Genomic DNA, 12,138 nt, shown 5'->3' with positions numbered 1-12,138 from the left:
TGCAAGGACGAGTGACCCATATGCCCCCAGCGACGGATAAGCGCCGGCTTTAGCAGAAGGAACAGTGGCATTTTTTAATTATGGGAGTTTGGTCTCCCTTGAGCAAAACAAAGCTGTGTCTTTTCATTCCTGGGGGCATTTGCTGCCTTATTCAAGGCATAGGTTTTCATCCATCCCCGTTGTAACCACATGTGGAACCAAACGCTTTCATCCTCCAGGCATGAAGTCAGATGCATCGTTCCAGATGCATCATTTCTGCCTGGTCAGCTCCATTTTGGTCTCCAAGACCAAGTCCTTGAACCCTCCAGGAGGCTTCTCCGACCCTTCCTGTCCTTTCTTTGCATTCCCACCAAGGATCTCCCCACAATAAGCACTCAGAGAGTGTAAAGCTGCTCCTCAGAGTTTCCACATCCTGCCATTCACATTCAGGCCACATAGCACATTATACCTTCAGTGACAGCCATTCACTCCTCTGTCTCCCCTGCTAGAGCCTTAGCTTCTTTTTTTTTTTTTTAAACATTGATTTCTTTTTCCTTTTTTTTTTTTTAAAGTAACCTCTTCGCCCAAAGTAGGGCTTGAACTCACCACCCCAAGACCAAGAGTCACATGCTCTACAGACTGAGCCAGCCAGGATCCCTGAGCCTTACCTTCTTGACATCAGTTTCATTGTCCTTCGCTGGATGTCTCCAGCCTCACCTGGTGTCATACATAAAGGCACTTGGTCCTTGTTCGTGGGATGAGTGTATGAGCACATGGAGCGCATCTGAAAACAAAAATAAGTAGTATAATAATAGGTACAGGATGTGTATCAAGCCCTTAGTATGTGACATGAGATAAATGTCATATATGTGTGTGTATATATATATATATATATACATATATATATATATATATATATATCCGATTTTTAAAAATTGTGGTAAGAAACATATAAAATTTACCATCTTTACCATTTTTGCTGAACCAGCATATAGTTCAGTGGTGTTAAGTAAATTCACATTGTTGTGCAACAGATCTCCATAGCTTTTTCATCTTGCAAGACTGAATGGTATGGTTTATTTTAAGTGCTTTATAAGCATTATTTCATTTAAACCTCACAGTACTAGAGATACTTATTAGGGATAATGATTATGATATAGGCACGAAGGGTAATTAGTGTTCCCATTCTGAGAGGAGAAGTTAGGCAACCAACCTAAGGGCACAGAACTAATGATGGCTAGAGCTAGACTTGGAGCTCATACGTTTTCATTATTTTCTGCTTTGCAGTTTTACACTAAGAAAAGATACCATAAAACTGTGGAAAGATATAAATTGAAGATTTTCATTTCATCTTCTATCAGATCTTTGTCTTTGAAAAGTGTCTGAAATTTTACCGGAAAGGGGCGCCTGGGTGGCTCAGTGGTTGAGCATCTGCCTTTGCTTCAGTCATGATCCCAGGGTCCTGGGATCGAGTCCTGCATCGGGTTCCCCTCAGGGAGCCTGCTTCTCCCTCTGCCTATGTCTCTGCCTCTCTCTCTGTGTCTCTCATGCATAAATAAAATCTTTAAAAAAAAAAGAAATTTTATAGGAAAACAATACAAAGAAATTCATGCCTTTCTGTACAACTTCTCATGATGAGCACTAGGTAATGTATAGAATTCTTGGATCACCGTATTGTACACCTGAAACTAATGCAACACTGTATGTTCACTATACTGGCATTAAAATTAAAAGACTTAAAAAAATAAAAAAATAAAATAAAATAAATTAAATTAAAAGACTTTAAAAAAATTCATGGAGTTCATTATCATGATCTAAGAAAAATCAAACCAATTTATTGTAAGAACGGCTGCTGTAGATCATTCATAGAATTTTAGCAAAGAAGGGCATCTGAGAAGGTAGTTGAACCTAGACCTACTATTTTGTAGGTGTGGGACTGAGGCTGAAAGTCATAGTAGAAGTTAAGAAAAGGTCAAGGTCAGAGCACAGAGTTCTCACTACTCTCATGCTAATTAGATGACATCTTGGCTTGAATGTTTATGATGTTTTCTTTCTGGTTAACACACATGTCAGTCCCAGTAGCATTTTAAATTAAATATGCTTTAGTCTCTTTTCCCAGAGTCTTGGCTCCCATCTGAGTCAGGGGCCCTGGTCTAACCTGTCCCTTCAGCATGATGCTGACCTCTTTTTTTTTTTTTTTTAAGATTTTATTTATTTATTCATGAGAGACAGAGAGAGAGAGAGAGAGAGAGAGAGAGGCAGAGACACAGGCAGAGGGAGGAGCAGGCTCCATGCAGGGAGCCTGATGTGGGACTCGATCCCAGGTCCCCAGGATCACACCCTGGGCTGAAGGCAGCGCTAACCCACTGAGCCACCTGGGCTGCCCCTGACCTCTTTTTTTTTTACCATCTCTGCCCCATCAATTCTTTACCCTTTATCCCTTACCCAACAGCCCCTTTTTATAACAGATCTTCTGTGACACCTTCCTTTTCCCTCCAGAAATGAAATTTAAGCACAACCTACCCAAACACATGGATTCAACATCAACAGCAAAAAAAAAAAAAAACACAATATAATGCCCTATCACTAATATCAAGGAAAAATGAAAGTAATTTGTGATAAAATATATACAATCAACAAGTGAATGTTCCAGCATGAGCACAAGAAGACATGATGTTGCAGCCAACACTTGCTCCTCACCTAAAACCCCCTCAGAGGCACACTATGTAGGTGACTCAGATACCACAGGCACTGTTTGTCCCAGGCAGTGAACCTACAGGGACACATCATTATCACCCACATCATTACCATCCACAGTCTACACTACAGTCCATTCTCGGTGGTATACATCCTATGAATTTGGAAAAATGTCTAATCACATGTACACATCATGACAGCATCACACAGAGTATTTTCACTGCCCCCAAATCCTCTGTGCTCACCCTATTTCTCTCTCTGCCCCCTAAGGCCCTGGCAAACACTCATCTCTTTATTGCCTCCGTAGTTCTGCCTTTCGCAGAATGTCATATAGTTGGACTCATACAGGGCGTCCTTTCTTCAGATTGGCTACTTTCACTTAGTGATATGCATTTAAGGTTCTCCATGTCTTTTCATGGCTTCACAGTTTGTATCATTTTAGCACTGAATAACAGGCCACTGTTTGGATTGCCATCTTCATTGCTTCCAAATTGTGACAATTATAAATAAAACTGCTATAAAAATCTATGTATAGGTTTTTGTGTGGACCCCATTTTCAACTTCATTGAGTTAACACCAAGGAAGGCAATTGCTGGACTATGTGGTAAGAGTATGCTTAGTTTTGTACAAAATGACCCAACTGTCTTTGGATGTGACTCTACCATTTTGCATTCCCACCAACAATGAATGAGAGTTCCTGTTGCTCTGCATCCTCACCAGCATTTGGGGTTGTATGCTGACCGATTTGGGCTGATAGTTATTTTTGGCACCTATAGTCCATCTGAACCATAGTGACCAAGTAGATACAGCCCTTGCCCTCATGGGGCTCACGGGCCAGGAAAAGGAGCAGATACCAATTTATTATGGATCTACATAATCACACACTATGGGATGGTTTTAGGAAGCTATGAGAGCACACATGTGGGCCTGGCTTAGTCTGAAACCCGTATGGTGTGAATACTTGCACTTTAGCCAAACTTAAGCACCATTTACAGGGCACCTGCAATGTGCCAGCTCCTAGCCTAGTCACATTCCATACACCAGAGTTCTCCAATCCTGTCAAGTGGGTATTATCATGCCTAATTTACTGGTGAAAGAAACTGAGGCTGAGAGAAAACAAGAAATCTGCCCAAGGTTGGCAGAGTCCAAGATAGGGTTTGAATGAGGATGGTCAAGCTTCAAAACTCCTGCCTTTCTCGCTGGGGAGAGAATTGGAGATTCTGCACTTGTTCCAATGAAAATCTGTCTTATCCCTCAGGGTTTCCCCTCTAACTCACCCTCAATGGGCTACCACCTGCACCCATCCTTCTCCTGCCTAAACTCTTCGGAGCACCATAAGACTCTTGGTATAAAGGGCATGCCAGAGATCCTCTCATGGCTTATCCCTTTTTCCCTCCACACACCCTTGCTCCACAGAAGTGCCATGCTGGCTTCTCTGCCCATGCCTGTTCCTATCATACCCTTGACCCTTATTCCCATCTAGCCAATTCCTGTCTTCCAAGGTCATGTCCTCCAGGAACATGTCCCTGATTCCTCCATCTTTAGAGGCTTGTCCTATGTGCTCCCTCTCTAGCCCAGCACGCATCCCATAGATTGGGAATGGTGGTCGTTGCCAGCGTTTCTCTCTCCTGAGTCTGAAGCTCCTTAAATGTCAGGGACCCCACCATGCCAGGACAAGCAACAGGCACCTGGAGCTACACATCACATATCTGCAATTCAACTGACTCTCATCATCACAGAGAGGGGTGGAAGAAGAAAACTCCTTTTTTTCACTACATTTCACAATTTTGGCTGCAGCATTTAGATTTAAGCCAGATTCATCAATAGATAATTAACAACCTCAAATTCATCATTTTTCACTTGCCAAATATGTATAATTTAACTGGTTTCCCTTTCCAAGGAATATAAATATCCTTATTGGAGTAAGTTTCTTTTTTAAGAGATTATATATATATAATATATATATACATATATATTATATATATATAATTTATGTATCTATATTAATTGTAAGTGAGCTGTATGCCCAGCATGGGGCTTGAACTCACAATCCTGAGATCAAGAGTCACATGCATGCTCTACCAACTGAGCCAGCCAGGTGCCCCTGGAATAAATTTCAGCAACATTTTTTAATGACAAAATACTGTATTTTACAGTATTTTAGTTTGGTCTACAGTATTCATTCTTATTTCATAGACTAGCTTTTATTTAAATGAATAGGTCTTGAGAAAAAAATAAAGGATGGCTCAATTATTAAGTGTGGTAATTAATCTCTGAAATTAAAAACTGTCTTCTGTCCAACTGATTTACAAAGAACCTTTTAACAGGCAAAAGAAACTGCCTAATAATCTCCCTTCCTAAAAATAAAAAAAGCTAATAATTTTTTTTGCAGGTGAAAGAGCTTCTCTTCCAGATAACACATGGTTCCAGTTTTTAAATCTTATATGAGGGTTAATGTACTAATTATTTTTGACATTGTGGTAGTAACCCAATCGAAAAAGGGCTGAAAGAATTTTTCCCAGCTTTCTGCTCACCCCTCATCCCCTCCACATAGGCCTGGCCCCAGAGTCCCAGACTCATAAATAAGTCAAGAATCACACTAACCGCTCTAGCGGGGCACAATTACAGCCTGTTACAATTCCACCAAAAAGGCACCAGGAGGCACTCTAGGACCACGTTTGGCAATTTTAGGCGCCATTTTACCCTTGGACTTGGGAAAATAATTTCTTGAAAAAACTGTTAACCTTCTGAGCTCCGGACGTCATTTTATTTATTGCTTTCAATATGCTATTGCCACTCATCTTAACTAGCTGGGCTTGGAAGGTTATTTTAAAGGACAGTGCCCTAAAAAAAGAGATACAATCAACCTTCCTCTTTGTTTCACCTCACTGTGGAATGCCTCTCTGGGGTGGGTGTGTGTGTGTGTGTGTGTGTGTGTGTGTGTGTTATTGTTAGCTTTACAATGGAAGAAGAAACCATTCGGAGAATCCATAGCTAAGATGCAGGGGATTTACCCCGCAGAATCTTGATGTTTCAAGCACAGGGTTTTTTTCACTGTTATTACCTCTGTAACTATTTTCATTCACATATTGATTCAATATCAGCAAATATTTATTGAAGTCCTTCATCTTCCAGTCCCTGGGCACACCATGAGACAGGAGCCACGTCCCATCCCTTGGGGTCTTAACCATAATGAGGTGGTTCTCTTCACTCCTGTGAGCCAGATTTAGCCTTAGAGGCCCAAAACTCCTAAGTGAAGGGAAACACTTTAGTGTAGATCATTTTTCTTGACACTGCTTTCCAGAAATACTTTTTCTTCCACAAGAAAATAATAAAATCGCTGCTTTCTATACGTGACGGCCTCAGACTGAGCATGAGGGATTAAAACTCTCTTTCTGGAACTGCATGCAAAGTGACTGAATTTTCATTCATCAAATGAAATGGAGGCTTGTGGTTTTCTGGATTTGTTTTTTCCTTTCAAAGCTCCATATTGATGAGAATGAATTACAGTATTTTGAAATTCATCAAGAGACGGAGGAAAGTGCCACCGCTCTTGGGATCTTATGGAGCATGTTTTCCGGACTCAGCTGGGCTCTGCTTGGCAGCTCTGATGCCCAGGCTTGGTCAAAATGGGGTACAAGAAGTCTGTTTGCTCCTCTTTCCTGCTCCATCTTCTTTCCCCAGTGGCTTGAGAAACAAGGTGAGAGTACTGACACAGATTTTTTATGTCCATTATCTCATTATGCTCATAGTGACCCCATAGAATACCCCCACTTCTCAGCTGAGCACACTGAGACCTGTGCCCAAGGCCACAAAACCAATATCTAAACCCAAGTCCATCCACCTCCTAAGGTCATGTGCCCTCTGCTGCTCAATATAAACCTCCCAAAGACTGAAAATGACACTGCTGTGTGCTTCACAAGTCCATCTATCCCCTCGCTTTGCCCACAGCTGGACTGCATACCCAGCCTCCCTTGCAGTAAGGTCTGGCCTCGTGAGTGGCTTCTAGCCAGTGGAATGTGAGTAGAAGGAAGGTACCCCACTTCCAGTCCTGTCCATTGCCTATACCATCTTTCACTCTCCCTCTCTGCCTGTCTCAGCCCAACAACTAACTTCTTGGCTGTCAGGAAGGGATGAGCCACAGAACAAAAGATGCTGGAGTGCCTGAATCACCACCTGGAAGGTGCCCATCTAACACTGATGTTACATTGGATCCACAGGCAAGATAGAACTTCTGTTGTGTTGATTCACTGTGATTTGGATTGTTCGTTAAATAGTTAGCCTTCAACACATAATACGCAAGGGCAGATGATGGCATCCATGAAGAATTCCATTCACCCACCCAGGGGGCCCCCAAGGGGCTTTGCTCTTCCAGTTTTGTGATAATGAATTTGTCACAATCTTCTTGCTTTTAGTAAAAGAAGGCCATAGAACCAAGTGATCTCTAAGACTTTATACTGATCTGAGAAAGTCTTATAATTCCTCACCCACTACGGTCTCTGACCCCCACTACTCATCCCTATACGTAGGAGCAAAGTTGCCTGGATCAGGAAAGGCTTGGCCCAAACTCCTACCCACCCAGGAGTTTTTCTTTTCATAGAATACCTTTCCTCCACCTCCTGGGCAGCTCTAGGCAAGATACATCCCTCTCAATCATGGCAGCAATGGGAGATGCAAATTGTACCATCGGGGAGATGGGCATCTTTCCATGGCCCTAGCCCAGAATGTCATACCTCCCCTGAGCCCTCTGTGGTCTGCAAGGAAATAATAAGCACCTTCTGCCAAGAATAGGGCTGACTGCAGACCAAGACCTTGAAAACTGCTGGGCATAAGGAGAAGAAATAGAAGGCGTTCTGCAATTCAAAAGTACTGATTCTTCGAATGATGTCACTTTGACATCTATAAAACATACGGAAGATATTAAGAGTATCTTCACTAGCTCATGTGATATCATTTTCTGTCACTGGGCATGATGTGCTCAAAATGAAGATAATGTTAATAAAGAGAAAGATGGAGCTGAGAATTTTCATCACACAGGCTCCTAGCCAAATCAGGAGAGGCGTGTGTTGCTTGCAGCTGTGTGATTAGAGCTGGGTCCCCTAGGCTGAAATTCACTCCGCCCTCTTCTGGCCTGCCCCGGCACTTCTAGAGGAAAGATAGGAAGATAGGAATGCTCACCGATTACTCCCATGACTTGCAGCATCCATCCCTCTGTAAACTCCCTGAGGGCAGGGAACTTGGCCTTATCATCCCTGTGGCCTCACAGGGCCCCTGGCAGCCCTCTGCAGAATTGGATACTGTTTCGTTTTGTAGAAGAAAGCCAGTGATGGTTAAAACCTGGGGTTTTGAGAGTTGTGACATATTGAGGGTACAGATGTAAAAACCCCAAACTTGGTTACATGCGGTGGCAGTAATTGGCTATCTGACGTCAGAAAAAGGGCAAGTACATGCTCTTACTATTAAAATATAAAAATTTAAAATAAATGGGATTAACTGTTATAGTGGACACTGTTTGGGGGCTGGCCACTGATTTTCCTCCTTTCCCTCTTCATCTGTAAGAGAGTCGTCCCTCTCTCATCTCAAGAGGAGGAGTTGGGGTGGGTGGGGTGGGTGAGTTGACTCAGGCATGGCCATTCAGAAGAATCCTTTCTTCTCCATCACAGTCACTGGCCACCTGCAATCCACCCCTGGGTAGTTTCTGCAGAACGATGTACTCTCCATTTCTACCCTTTCAAGGTGTTTTTCGGTCCCTTGTAAACTGAAGTACCCTGACTACTCAAGCTATTGACAGGACCCACAATATGTATCGCTCTAAGGTACTGGCACCTGGCTCAACCCCACTTATAAATGATCATAATTACCAAGGGCAAAATCCAAGGTTAATGATGATACAAATTAATGCATACTTAAAATATATAAAAGTGTTCTATAACTACTATGAGAGGAAATAAGGTTAATTAGAGTAATTTTCAAAATATTAACAGAACCATAGTTCCAGCAAGTGCAAGAACATTATCAGCTCATTCGAATCATTAAAGGATTTAAACAATTTATAGAGCCATAGATGGAGCATTTATATTGAAGGTCGAAAAAGGGTAAACTATTTAGCTTTCTCTTGTGTGAGAGTCTATTTTGTTTTTACGTGCTGCAGCAGTGCTATATATAAGATTGAAACTGCTCTAATATTGCTTGTAGGTTTCTATTTCTGAAGAAGGGTATCTTGCTTAAGGGGAAAATAATTGATGAAGTTTAACCATTCACAAATGGACTGTTATTTGTAGATCTTCACGTTTATATGAAGATCTACCCGAGCGTGGCAATTTGTCATTTTTAGTGCTTATTTGACTGTCTATAAGAGCACAATTGAGTACAAAATGGCAATGTTTCTGTAGTGCCACTGCTCCTTTGATTGATACTGAGAAGATCCGGCTACCATTTTTAATTTTTAAAATGCAAGATTATTCTGGAGTAAATTAACCTAATCACACAGCTCAAGTAAATTAATGTCAGTTCATTACCTAATAGCAAAAATAATATTAACCTAAAGAATCTAAATCCACTTCTGACACATATTCAATTTTTATAATGTGACGTCGACAGGTTTGTTTTTTTTTTCCTAGATTATATGTGGTGGTTTCCAGCATTAGCTTCTCTGCTAATTGGAAACTCTGAAAGCAAGAACACAAATATTCCCATGGTGTTGAAGAAGGGTTGCTTCCAGTATTGATCTAGCTCTATTACAATTCGGACACCACTCCACTAAAACACCACTGGGTATTTTGCGTGGCATGCCTGCTATAAATTCCCCCAGCCGAGCAGCTCCCCGGGCTTTTACCCCTGGGGCAGGAGTGGGATTTTTTTTCCCCAGGCAGCCGGGCGGCTCTCACCGGGAGAATTCAGGATCCGAGGCCTGCAGTCTGATCCCGCTGGGAGAGCCCATAGTGCAGCCACTGTCTTCCCTGCACCCGGGGGGCTGCTCCCGAGATCCACCCCCAAGTGGGGCCACACGTGGGGCACACAGATGCAAGGAAAGGCCTGGAGCTCACAAAATGTCTTTTCGGCTTGAGCGGTTTGCAAAGTTGAGACATGGATGTTGCAACCTCGAGAAAGGCAGAGTCAAGACGGAGCTCGCCGGCTATTTATTTTCGTGTTGATGAACTCTGCCGAGCTCAGCCTGGAAGCCCTCCAAGGCCTGAAGTCTCCTCAAAAAGCAAAGTGTTCACCCTGCGTGCTTGGGGCTGCTTTTCCCGCCAGTTCCCTACTGCTTTCTCTCCCACCTAGAAGGTTCCAGAATATGTCTGCGCTTTCGCTTTGCTATTCCTCTTGCTCACTGATGGGTCTGTTCCTCTTTATCACCAGGGCCAGACACAGTGAAGGAAGAAGCCAAAGGGCCACACGGTGGAGGAACTTGGTGAAACGTCTTGCAGAAGGGCTGCCTAGGTAGAGCCCTGCTCCCACGTGCTGAGTGAACTTGCTCAGACCCAGGAAGGGAGTCAACTATTTAGAGCCAGACTTTTCTAGCTTAAATATTTGCCACACGCTGCACTGCAATTGTGGTTTTCATCTTATGAATCCTTACTTTTCTCCTTGGAAATGTAACAAGTGAGCACTGCTTTTATTTGTTGTTTTGGGTTTTTGGGTCCCCACCCCCCAACATGAGACGTGCAGTTTATAGACCAGTCTAGGTAAAATGATCTTAAATCCCTTCATTACTCTTTATTTTTAGGATATAATCCACTGTTTGTACTATTTTACAAATTTTAAATATAATCCTTTTCTAAGGATAATATTACTCCATCCTCTCTATGGGAAACATGGGAGACGGGTATAAAATTTTTTAAAATGTTATCTAATCTCATCACCCACACTTAAGCATTGTTAACATTTTGATGTATTTCTTTTTCTCTCTCTCTGCCAGTTACACTATCTGCATGCTGATTTTTTCATTTGATCCTATATCATATATATTATTTATTAGCAATCATCTTCAAAAACGAGATTCCTAATGACTTTGATAATATTCCTCATTGGAATGTATTTAACTAATCTCCTGTTGTTGGATATTATAAGTAGCATTCCAGTAAACTCATTTCTATGTAAGTCTTTGGCCACAGCTCTCAGTAATTACTTACAATAGATTCCTAGAAGTAAAATTACCGGGTCAAAGTATAGGAATAGCATTAAGTTTCTTAATCCATTTTCCAAACTGCTTTTTTCAAAGGATGCCTATCAATTTACACTCCCACCTGTAGTGACTGAGATGCCTTGGCTTGCTGTGTTCTCATCCCCACGAAGGATTGCTGTTCTTCATCTTAGCCAGTATAATAGATACTTCTGTTGTTGGAACAGATGGTGTGGCCCAGTGGTGGAGAGGGTCGTAGACTGGTAGTCAGAGACCTGGGCTTGAATTTTGAGTCTTCCATTAGTCAGCTCTGTGACTTTGTGGGAAATCCTTTGCAGGGAGGATAGGCTTTTGGAATGTTAATGAGTCTCCAAATGAGATAATAAATACGAAAATGCCCTGTAAATATAAAATGTAAGGTTTTCTTCTTATTGTAAGTTATTATTACTACCCATTGTTACTAGTACCTAGGAAAAATTAGGAATTGCATAATCAAATTATAAACAAAAAATGAAATGCTATGGAAATGTTGATTTAAGATTTTATTTAAAAAATAAGAGAAAAGTAGGGTGCTTAGGTAGCTCAGTTAAGCATCTGCCTTTAGCTCAGGTCATGATCCCAGGATCCTGGGATGGAGCCTGGCACCTTTGGCTTCCCCCTCAGCGAGGAGTCTGTTTCTCTCTCTCTCTATCCCCCTCCCCTTGCTCATGCTCTCCTCTCTTTCTCACTCTCTCTGGAATAAATAAATAAAATCTTTAAAAAAGAGAGAGAGAGAGAAGATGACTTTCCTATTAGCATATTTTGTCACATTTCTTTCTGAGCTCACACAAAAAATTACAGTTTCTGAAAATTTAGATGAGCCTAACTGTAATACATGAAATAAAGTTGGCCATTGTCTTGGATCATGCAGATTAAGCCAACAGTTAACACACTTATGGAAGATGGATTCAAGGGTCAGTGGCCCTTAGGTGCAAATGGCAGAAACTCAAGAAAATTTTTAGTCTTAATGGACACAATTCAGTATGAGGCCTGCCCCCTAATCATGCCACTCTGTTCCCATCGTTCCAACACATGATCCAGCATCCACATTCTTCCCCTTTTCTCCCCATTGATTTCTAGCTGCTTCTCCTTTGAGATTTGCCCAGGATCCCCCTTCTCCTCAAGTCTTTCCCAGTTACTATGGAGTGAAAGCTTTCTCTTTTCTAGATTCTTCCCTGCGAACCACCTAGGCCAACTCTGGATTGCCCACTGCTTTGTAAATTCCTTTCATCCTTTCTAGTGTGTCAGTATTTCCTCCCTGTCTACACTGTCAACAATTCGAGGACAGAGATTCTTCCCTT

The 12,138-nt window shown here is 41.9% G+C and overlaps 1 long non-coding RNA gene across 1 annotated transcript in view; it reads right to left on the bottom strand.

The window, feature by feature from the left end:
• Positions 1 to 594: 594 nt before the first annotated feature.
• LOC140608840 (uncharacterized) overlaps positions 595 to 12,138 on the bottom strand; it is an 85,214-nt gene continuing 73,670 nt past the window's right edge. The window contains exons 2-3 of the long non-coding RNA XR_012010836.1: positions 10,923 to 11,197; positions 595 to 763 (exon numbers count right to left, since the gene is read on the bottom strand). This is a non-coding gene — a long non-coding RNA (uncharacterized lncRNA). The remainder of the gene's footprint in view (positions 764 to 10,922; positions 11,198 to 12,138) is intronic.

The sequence above is a fragment of the Canis lupus genome, chromosome 18, assembly GCF_048164855.1.
Source record: "Canis lupus baileyi chromosome 18, mCanLup2.hap1, whole genome shotgun sequence".
In the NCBI taxonomy this organism is placed as follows: domain Eukaryota; kingdom Metazoa; phylum Chordata; class Mammalia; order Carnivora; family Canidae; genus Canis; species Canis lupus.
This window is presented reverse-complemented; position numbering and strand designations above follow the sequence as displayed.